Below are 10999 nucleotides of genomic sequence, written 5' to 3' on the forward strand. Positions count from 1 at the left end.
TGATAGGGGGAAGCTCCCCAACCCCCTGATTGCCTTGCAGCTCTGTGTGTGACAGGGTACAGAGCCCCAACCCCCCTGATGGGCCCTGCTCTGTGCATGACAGGGGGCAGCGCCCCAACCCCCTGATCCGTCCTGCTCTGTGTGTGACAGGGAGCGGTGCCCCAACTCCCCTATTGGCCCTACTCTGTGAGTGACAGGGGGGAGCTCCTCAATCCCCTGATTGGCCCTGCTCTGTGTGTGACAGGGGGGAGCTCCTCAACCCCCTGATCGGCCCTGCTCTGTGTGTGACAGGGTACGGAGCCCCAACCCCCCTGATGGGCCCTGCTTTGTGCATGACAGGGGGCAATGCACCAACCGCCTGATCAGCCCTGCTCTGTGCATGACAGGGGGTGATGCCACAACTTCCCTATCAACCCTGACTTGAGTGTGACAGGGGGCGGTGCCCCAACCCCCCAATCAGCTATACCCTGACCGTGACTAGGGGTGGCATCACAACCTCCTGATCCGCCCTGCTCTGTGCATGACAGGGGGCGGCACCCCAACTCCCCAATCGACCCTGCTCTGAGCCTGACCAGGGGCTGCACCTAGGATTGCGCCTGCCCTCTGCCACCTGGGAGCAGGCCTAAGCCAGCAGGTCATTATCTCCTGAGGGGTCCCAGACTTCGAGAGGGCACAGGATGGGCTGAGGGACCCCCTCTACCCCCCGAGTGCACAAATTTTTGTGCACCGGGCCTCTAGTATTAGATAGTATCGCTTCACTACCACAAAAATCTTCTGTGCTCCTCTTATTCATCCTGCACTTTCCCCTAACCCCTGGAAACTACTGATCTTTTTTACTGTCTCCCTAGATTTGCCTTTTCCTGAATGTTGTGTAGTTGGAATCACACAGTGGGTATTTTTTTGAATATTTAAAAAATGAATTCCAAGGTAATTGGATGTAGTTACCCAAGAAGTTCTGTGGCCTTCGTTGTTGTTTTTCATTAGCATAGGATCTGATGACATATGCCATATAAGCTGAAAGAGAATGATTCTATTTGCATGTTCCATCTAATGGGAAGGGTTAAGAAAGATGACCTCACACACTATTGCAGAGCACTAACAATTGGACCACCCTGCTCTATGAGGTGGGTCCAGAGAGACTCTCCCAATTGAAGGAGACAGCCTCAAGTAGTTCAACTTTATACACCTGGAATCACAAAGTCTTTTCTACTTACATTCCAATTGGAAATGGAGCCAGAGAGAATTTGTTTACTATATTTTACTGTGCTGCAACGTGTAGTGCCTCGCGACAATGTTTCCTTATGATAGGAGTGTTTCATCCTGGACTAGCTAGTCTGCACCTACTAGTAAGAGCTGGGGAATTTGTATTGTGTTAGGGAAAAATAAGTATACTCTCCTCTAACTGCTCCTAATGGAAGATGCCAGAAAACTTATGCTATTTAAGTTTGACATGGTTAGTCTATAGTTCTGTTCCCACTAACAATAATATTTTCTGTCAGTCTGATGGGGTTTGGTTAGGATTATTGTTTCTTGTATATAGCAGTGCACAAGTAAGTATCAAATTTTGATAGATCCCATTTTCTTTTCCTTTATTTTTTTAGTTGTATATGTTTAAAAAGAGAAAGTAAATGTTCTTAATGCATTAGTGGCCTACAATAATATTTACTCTAGTATAGTCTTCAGGTGTGGTCCCAAAGTTACACTTTCTAGCAATGCATTAATTCAGTACTTTTAAAGTTCTGTATTCTTATTGTTTTAAAATGTATTTTTCTTTTTTTTAAATAGTGAGTGATGTCTTTAAAGAAGTCTCTTTGAGCAGGTAGGATTTTATGGATTTTTCAAAATTATATGCTCACTAAGAAAATGCAGAGAAAAGAAGCTAACATTTCTAGAGTGTTCTACTGTGGGCTATACCCTATACCAGTGGTTGGCAAACGATGGCTCAGGAGCCACATGCGGCTCTTTGGCCCCTTGAGTGTGGCTCTTCCACAAAATACCATGTGCAGCCACACATGAACAGTGCAATTGAAAATTGGTGGCCCACGCGCAGAAGTCGGGTTTTGGCCTGGGCGAGTTGATTTTAAAGAAGTGGCCTTAGAAGTGGGGGGTGTCGATCGGTTGGGCGACGGGAGACAGGGCGCAGGCGGGCCACTGGATATGCAGCGCGGGGGAGGCACATGTGATTCATGCAGGAGTTGAGTGAGCCAGTCAGTCAGCAATCTCATTGTGCAGTGGTTAGTGCTAGTCGCATCCGCAAATCAAGCGCAGGTGACAAAAGATAGAGGAAACAAGTATACAAGACGAGTGTGGATGGGAGAGTTGGAAGGGGTAGACCTCAGCAAATGTACCTCAATCAGATTGAGGATGTTTTTAGCAAAGGCCAGCTTAGGAGTACCCTAATTAAGTTAATCACAATGTACCTACCTATATAGTTTAAGTTTAAAAAATTTGGCTCTCAAAAGAAATTTCAATCGCTGTACTGTTGATATTTGGCTCTGTTGACTAATGAGTTTGCCGACCACTGGTCTAGGAGGCCCAGTTAATCTAAGCCAGCAATTCTCAACCTGTGGGTTGTGAACAATGAAAATACATCCTGCATATCAGATATTTACATTATGATTCATAACAGTAGCAAAATTACAGTTATGAAGAAGCAACGAAAATAATTTTATGGTTGGGAGTCACCACAACATGAGGAACTGTATTAAAGGGTCGTGGCATTAACTTAAGCATTTATCTTACTCTCCTAGACAATTGTAGTGGTAAATAGGACCTTGTTTTTGCCACCAAAGCTTCTAAGGCCCATCTCAGTTAGCTATGGCCACAGAACCAAGTTTACCTAAGCAAGGCCTCATGGGGCAAGTGTTTTTAGGAAAATGATATGAATTCTTCCTGAAACTAATTGTTTATCTGTTAGTAAAGAATATCTCTGTGTAGGTTATGTTATTTTAATTATATTCAGCATCTACTTAGGGGATATTTCTAACTGATTTCCCTATTTACCGACTTCCCAGTCTCATTTTCCCAGTCTCGCTTGCCAAATTGTATGAAGTTTTGCCTTTTTTCTAGAGTCTTTTGTCTACCTTAACTTTTCCTGATTTTTTGAACTTTTTTTCTCTCCTTTTCTTGGTGTTTCTTTCATTGTGTTATTTCTTCCCACTTCGTCCAGCTGTGGAGTTCTCCATTTTTCTGTAGACAGAATCTAAGGCAGGTAGAATTGCAGGAGTTTAAGGAAGCCTAGCAATTAATTAATCAAAACACCCTTTAGTACTGCAACCTCTGTTTACCACACTGGCCAAGTGGTGGATCTTCCTTTAAATCTTCCCTTATGTCAGATTAGTGACCTCAGCAAAGTTTCTTATCTGTGAGAGGACTTTAAATGAGCAAACCCAAGTGGGATAGGTGGTGGCCTTCCCCCCCCTTCATTTTAGCCTTGGAGGTAATGTACACAGATGAACACTTCAGCATGTAAATGGTCAACTCTAGACAGACAAACAGGGTATTCACTTGGGGAATATATCAAGTTAGCTGTTTCAATAACATAATTGAAGAGGCTGAGGGTGAAGCGACCTCTGTGTTATATACATAGCTCCCATGCTTGCAGGAAATAATGAGTTCACAAATACAGTCAGGTTTCTTCTACAGCAAGGTACTGCTATTTTTTCTCAAGAGAACTGTGGGTAGATGGCAGAAGGATAAGTATTTGTTAGTGGTTTTAATTTATAAGTGTTTGTTTTAAAATGCTAGTAATCAATAAATTAAGGTATAATCATTTCACTGTTACTTTTTTTTTCTGAATTAAAGAGTGACATTTATTGCAATCCAGGACTACGAGGGAACCATGCACTCCAAATCTTGAAGTCTCATTGTTACTTTTTTAAAAAAAATTATTGATTTTTTACAGAGAAGAAGGGAGAGGGCTAGAGAGTTAGAAACATCGATGAGAGAGAAACATTGATCAGCTGCCTCTTATACACCCCCCATTGGGGATGTGCCCACAGCCGAGGTACGTGCCCTTGACCAGACTCAAACCTGGGACCCTTGAGTCCGCAGGCCAATGCTCTATACACTGAGCCAAACCGGTCAGGGCCTCACTGTTACTTTTTATCTAACAGCTGAGAATTCATAGTTTGCTTTTGGCAGTTTGGGGATGCCAGTCAGTTAGTCTAGGTCAGTGGTCGGCAAACTGCGGCTCACAAGCCACATGCGGCTCTTTGGCCCCTTGAGTGTGGCTCTTCCTAAGCCTTAGGAGTACCCTAATTAAGTTAATAACCATGTACCTACCTATATAGTTTAAGTTTAAAAAATTTGGCTCTCAAAAGAAATTTTATTCGTTGTACTGTTGATATTTGGCTCTGTTGACTAGTGAGTTTGCCGACCACTGGCCTAGGTCATCAGCCAGAAAACAAACAGAGGCTCAGCTAGTTCGAAGAAGCAATGGGGCAAATTCTTTATCTCAGAACTTTTAAGATTTCTACCCATTTCATTCCAAGTAGGACCACTATGCATGAGGTTATAAATCTCAGCTCTGATTTCTCTAACTAGTTATTTGGGGTCTTGAAGTGTTCGCTGTAGCTTCTGGGGGCTATCCCCTGAACAAAGGGCCTTGAAAGGACTGACTCCATCCTGTCCCTCACCCTCCATCTGAACCATAGGAACTCCATCTTGTTCCCATAACCTCCATTTTCTAAGAACTGCCATTTAAAAATTTCCACTAAACACAGATGGTCCTTTGTTCTGTTAATTCCAGGAAGTAACTAAACCAGATATCCTCCCTGATAGAAGTAATTCTGCTATTTCTAGCTTCTGTAAGCATGCTTGCTCGACTAATGGGGAAAATAAGACATTTTGGGGGAGGGGTTAGCAATCTGAATCTGTGCCAAGAACCTAATGCATATCCTTGTTAGCCTATAGTCTAGTCACTGCCCCCTCTTAGTTGTCTTGTCCTGCAAGCCGCTTTGCCAGCGTGGGGGTCTGGTCCGTCCTTGGTTCCTCCCATGCCAGGTGTCTTCTGGTTATCTGAGCTGTGCTCAAGGCTGAAAGCTTTCTGCAAGGTATCTGCTAAGCACACTGCCCGCATTCCAGCACATGTTTTTTGTTTGTTTGTTTTATTTTTGTTTTTTGTTTTTTTGCCTTCATAAGCTAACCCCTAACTAAGTTAATTCAGGGCCGCGAGAATTTGAGAGACCCAAGTCCTCCTACGGCCGCTGGCTTTTGAAATAAAGACTCCAAATTCGGGTCTCTGATTATGGCTTCTTCTGGTTAGCTCACTGAATTTCCAATATAACACTCCTATACCCTCCCTTGAATTTTTCAGGAACATAAAGGATTCCCTAAGTCCAGGAAGACAACTTTCTCTAACAAGTCAGATGGAGATGTAAAAAACAACATTCTAATTTTTATGTTGGTTCCATTGATTCTATTGCTACTGAGTTGCCATTGAAATCCATCACATAATCATGATTGATCTTTGCTCCCAGGTTGGCCTTGCTGATCTAGATTCCTGAGTCTTCATGTCAACTCACACTTGGACTTGGGGGTCACACCTTTTTTTTAGTTTGCATACATATACTTTGTATGCTTATCCACTACTCCAATTCCCAGCACCCTATTCTGGCAGCTGGGCCTCCTAGCTCCTGCCACCCGCAGCCTCCCTCACACACTGGAAAGCTTATGTGCAGCTCACTTCTTAGCCCAGATCTCTGGGGATGAGTTATCCTTTGAGTTTCGTGGGGTTTTCTGTTTTGTTTTGTTTTTCTGCTAGCAGGTGTTACTTACAACAATACTAAGCTGCCAAAGAGATCCAAATAATGACACAGGAAAAAATCAGAAGATCTTTCTCCTTTGTTACTATATCTATACTGAAGGTCACTTTATACCCTGTGGAGCATCTTTGTTTAGGTAGTGGAAGGCCCCTTATGGCTTTCTCAGAGTAGTAAGCACCAGATTTCCTGAGGTTCCATAATTGAGGTTGGCCCCTCAGTGATCTCTTTACCATAATAATAAAATTTCCCCAAGTGATTTGAATTTACCTCAGGTTTCAAAATATTTTAAATTATGCCTCACATGGAAGCCAGTCAACAGAAAGCTCTGAATCAAAAGTAGGTTATTGGCCCTTAAAATTGCTAAGGGCCCATCCATGATCCATAGATATCCATGGGTGGCCATTAGGATTGCAACTTCCAAGCCAACTGGGAATGGACAGGGAGATTAAGCACCATTCTCATAAAGATTTGCTGGGTCACAGTTTGAGTAGGTAGAGAAGGGGTAGTCTTAGTCCAGGCCAGGTCCTGACCTTTATCAGTTTTCTGTGGTTGGTATGATTTGCTACAAAAAGAAGGGAGCATTGGGTTATCTGACTTCATGAGGTAATATATTCGTGCATAAATTCAGCTACCAGTTATGTAGCAGCTGAGAGGCCCTGAAATATAGACCACAATCTGAGTACAGGTAAAAAACAGACTTAATAACATTTTCTGAAATCTGCAACATTTAGAAACCATGACAAGTTCACATTGGGATTTATTTGGGATTCAAAATAGTTTCAACAAATAAAGTTCATAACCAGCTTTTTTTCTTTGCTTTATTATTTTTCTGAGCATAACTTTTTCTGTATTATCTCATTTGACCCTCCTTAACCTTCTGAAATATATAATAAGATTCTTATTTTGTATAGGAGGACCTTCAGCCACACAAAGACCTATTGGTTATAGAATTAGGATGTGTGAGTTTAAGACATTTGTGATTATGTCTAGCTAACTCTAATTAATTCACTGAACTATACTGCCCTTATATCATGACTGTTATACCTTATGTTTTTTAATTACATACTTCATAAAATTGTTGTATACCTTACACATTTAAAGTGTATGGAATAATTGAAGTTTTAACATTAGTGCTGATATTATCTGAAATATTCTAAGAATTTACTATATTTGGAGATTATTTTTATGTTAATATTAAGAAAGTAATATTACTTATCACCATTTTTTTCTGCACAGCAAGCAACAACTAACTTCTAAACATAAAGGAAAAAAGGAACCCACAAAATCTGAAAGTTTCACTCCTGGTAAGATTTCTGATAATGAATTCCTCTTGGCGCTCCTACCATAGATGAAGTAAGAGTAGGGAAGTTTTGATAACGAGAGTGCAGGGAAAAATACCAATGTGTAAGTTGCAAGTATAGTTTTTCTTAATCTCTTTCTTAATAGAATAGTAATCAGTATTATTAACAAAGTTAATTGTAGGTCATTTAAAATCTGGGCAATATGGTTTGCAAAGAAGTTCATTTATTTAGTTCTGACCCCTAAAATCCCACATTATATCTTTAGGTTAAAAAGAAAAAAGATGCCGAAACCGGGTTCGCTCAGTGGATAGAGCGTCGGCCTGCGGACTGAAGGGTCCCAGGTTCGATTCCGGTCAGGGGCATATACCTGGGTTGCGGGCACATCCCCAGTGGGAGATGTGCAGGAGGCAGCTGATCGATGTTTCTCTCCCATCGATGTTTCTAACTATCTATCTCTCTCCCCTCCTCTTTGTAAAAAATCAATAAAATATATTTAAAAAAAAGGAAAGAAGATGTTAAGATGGTGTATGTTTCCTCTATCTTCACATTATCCCAATCTGGACTTGTTCTGAAAATGAATCTTTAGTTCTAACTGTGAATGGATTATATTTAGTAAATGAATATTTGTTATTGCATAGTGATTTGTGCACCAAAAAAAAAAAAAAAAGGAACTATAACTAGGAACTCAACGATACTTTCCTGGTAGCACAAACAGTTGGCAAATAGTAAGAGCTGCAACACTTAGCCATTGTGTAAAATTCCTGATGACATTGTTTTGTAAAGACATCTACCCATAGTTCTGAACTCAGAAAGGCAATGCTTGTTGAGAAGCACAGGGCATTTTTCATATTATACCAACAAGGTCTCACTATTTTCAACTTTATTCCTCAGAAGTCAAAACAGAATGGTATAGGTTGACTTCATTAATTTAGTAATTATCAAAAATTTAGTAATATTTTTATTAATTTAGAAATTACTGGAATTTCTTTAGAACAAGAGGTTCTGTGTCCAGTATTCATAAAAAAATGATAATAAATATTTGAACAGCCCATCCTGGGACTCAACCAATTATAATAAATGTACAAAAATATTTCCCAGTAAAAACATGCCAGATGTGGCACCTACTTCATTGTACAGTCTGAACTGTCTGATGACACCTTGCACTTGGTAGACCTTCATCAGAGCGTTTGTGTAGTTTGGCTTTGCAAGTTATAGGAAATCAATGAAATATCATTTTGACCTTGAAGTTACTCATAATCTGAGAGAAGTGTTACTGGTTTATTTCTCTGTTTTTCTAAACAAAATTTTCAAAGAAAATGTCAAAATTCAGTTATTCATTTTTCAGCTGAATGGTCTGCCATTTAACTCGCAGGTGTCTTTCAGGTACTAAGTGTTATTCTGATGCTGCCAAATTGAAACATTTTAAAAACAGTCATTGCCCTTTAAGATCATGTTAAGTTCATTTTAATTTCCATGATTTGTTATACTTTATTTAGTGCTTACTGGGTGCCAGATTGCATTACAGTTTTACAATTATCCCTACTTATTCATTTTATTGGTGTTTAGTATGCACCAGCCCCTTTAAGTCTATGATGAGAATTAGAGTTTTTAAAATGTAGGTTAAGCTTTGGCTGGGGTTTCTCAGTTGCTGAAAGCATTGTCCGTGATACATCCAGGTTGTGAATTTAATGCCTGGTCAAATACCAGACTGATCCAATGAATGCATAAATAAGTATAACTACAAACCAGGGTTTCTATCTGTCTCTCTATCTTTAATCAATTTTTAAACAGTTCAAAAAATGTGGATGGGTTTTAGAGTAAGCATGCAGACCACAAAGCAGTTTTCCAGGTAAAGGGGCAGGAGGAATGTCTATTATGATTATACTGTTCGCAGTAGAAAGGGCAGGGCAAGGGCTAAGGTGCACAAGTGAATGTTGCGGGAATTTGGAGCAGTACAGTTTCAGCGGTGCGACCTGTGTGCTATGGGAATGGTTGGTAATGGGTGAGTGCCTAGCTAAGGCAGGCTTATGGAAGTTTTTACTACCACAGAGTGGTCTAGAGCTTATCCTCCAGGCCTTGGGAAATTTCTCAGATAGGATGCTTTTAGCTTCGGGATTAGGTGCCTAATTAACAGAGGCGGGAACAGTAGGAACCAGGATTGTTTTGGTGACTCAGTGATGTCATCAGGATCGCAGTTATTGTCCTTTTCTCAGCTGTGAAGTTGTCTTCATTTATGTCTGCTTTCCTGCTCAGTAATCAGCTCTGGTTCCAAAGCCTCCTATTCTCACATGTCAGTATGTGAAGGCCAAAGGGACTGCTTTTCCGTAAACATTTCTTTTTCCTTCTACAACATTTTGTTAAAGTAGAGTTGGCACACATTGTATTACTTTAAGGTGAACAACCACAGTGGTTTGACATTTATGTTCCTTATGATGTGTTCACAATGATATGTCTAGTAATCATTGAGCAAAGTTATTATGATATTGACCCATTTCCTGTGCTTCACAGCACACTACACCCCTCTGGCTTATGTAATTTATACGTGGAATTTTGCACTTTATATTCTTTTATTTCACCCATCACCTCTGCTTACTATGCTCTAGCAACCACCAGTTTGTTCTCTGTCGCTATGGAGTCTGTTTCTGTTTTGTTGTTTTATATTGCACCTGTAAGTGAGAACCTATGGTATTTGTTTTCGTTGTCATATTTCACTTCCTAAGACCCTCTGAGTCCATCCACGTTGCCATAAAAGGCAAGAGTTCATTGTGTGTTTTTTATGTCTGAGTAGTCTTTCATTTATTTACTTACGTATTGAAGGGCACCTATGTTGCTTTCATATCTTGGCTATTGTAAATAATGCTGTAGTGAACATAAGGGTACAAATAAGTTTTTAAATTCTTGTTCATGCTTCTGTTGAATAAATACCCAGGAGTAGATGGCAGTTGTATTTTAATTTTTTTGAGGAATGTCCACTGCTTTCCACAGTGACTGTGCCAATTTACAATCACATGAGCAGTGCTCAAAGCTTTCTGTTTTCTCCACATCCTCAGCAACACTTGTTATTTATTTACTAGAGGCCCAGTGCACAAAAATTTGTGCACTCGGGGGCGGGGGGAGGGGTTCCCCCAGCCCAGCCTGTGCCCTCTCGAAGTCTGGGACCCCTCAGGAGATAATGACCTGCTGGCTTAGGCCTGCTCCCAGGTGGCAGAGGGCAGGCCCAATCCCTAAGTGCAGCCCCTGGTCAGGCTCAGACCAGGGCCGATTGGGGAGTTGGGGCGCCGCCCCCTGTCATGCACAGAGCAGGGCGGATCAGCAGGTTGGGGCACTGCACCCTGTCACACTCAGGGCAGGGCCAATGGGGAGGTTATGGCTCTACCCTGTCACACATAGAGCAAGGCCCGTGGAGGGGGGTTGGGGCACCATCCTCTATCACCCACAGAGCAGGGCCGATCAGGGGGATGGGGCGCCACCGCTGTCACACTCGGGGCAGGGCCAATGGAGAGGTTATGGCTCTACCATGTCACACACAGAGCAGGGCCCGTAGCGGTGGGGGGGTGGGGGGGCGTTGGGGCGCCCCACCCTGTCACACACAGAGCAGGGCCGATCAGGGGGTTGTTGTGCTGCACCCTGTCAAACACAGAGCCCCAGGGCAATCAGGGGATTGGGGAGCTCCCCTCTATCAGGCACAGAACAGGGCTGATCAGGGGGTTGGGGTGCCTTTTCCTGTCACAAACAGAGCAGGGCGGATAGGGAGGTTGTGGCCCCACCCCCTGTCACACACAGAGCTGCAGGGCGATCAGGAGGTTTGGGCGCTGCCCCCTGTCACGCTGATCCCGGTGCCGGGAGCTTCCCTGCTCCACTGATCCCGGTGCTGGGAGGCATATTACCCTTTTACTATATAGATTAGAGGCCTGGTGCACGGGTGGGGGCTGG

Source organism: Myotis lucifugus, unplaced genomic scaffold, assembly GCF_000147115.1.
Source record: "Myotis lucifugus unplaced genomic scaffold, Myoluc2.0 scaffold_816, whole genome shotgun sequence".
In the NCBI taxonomy this organism is placed as follows: domain Eukaryota; kingdom Metazoa; phylum Chordata; class Mammalia; order Chiroptera; family Vespertilionidae; genus Myotis; species Myotis lucifugus.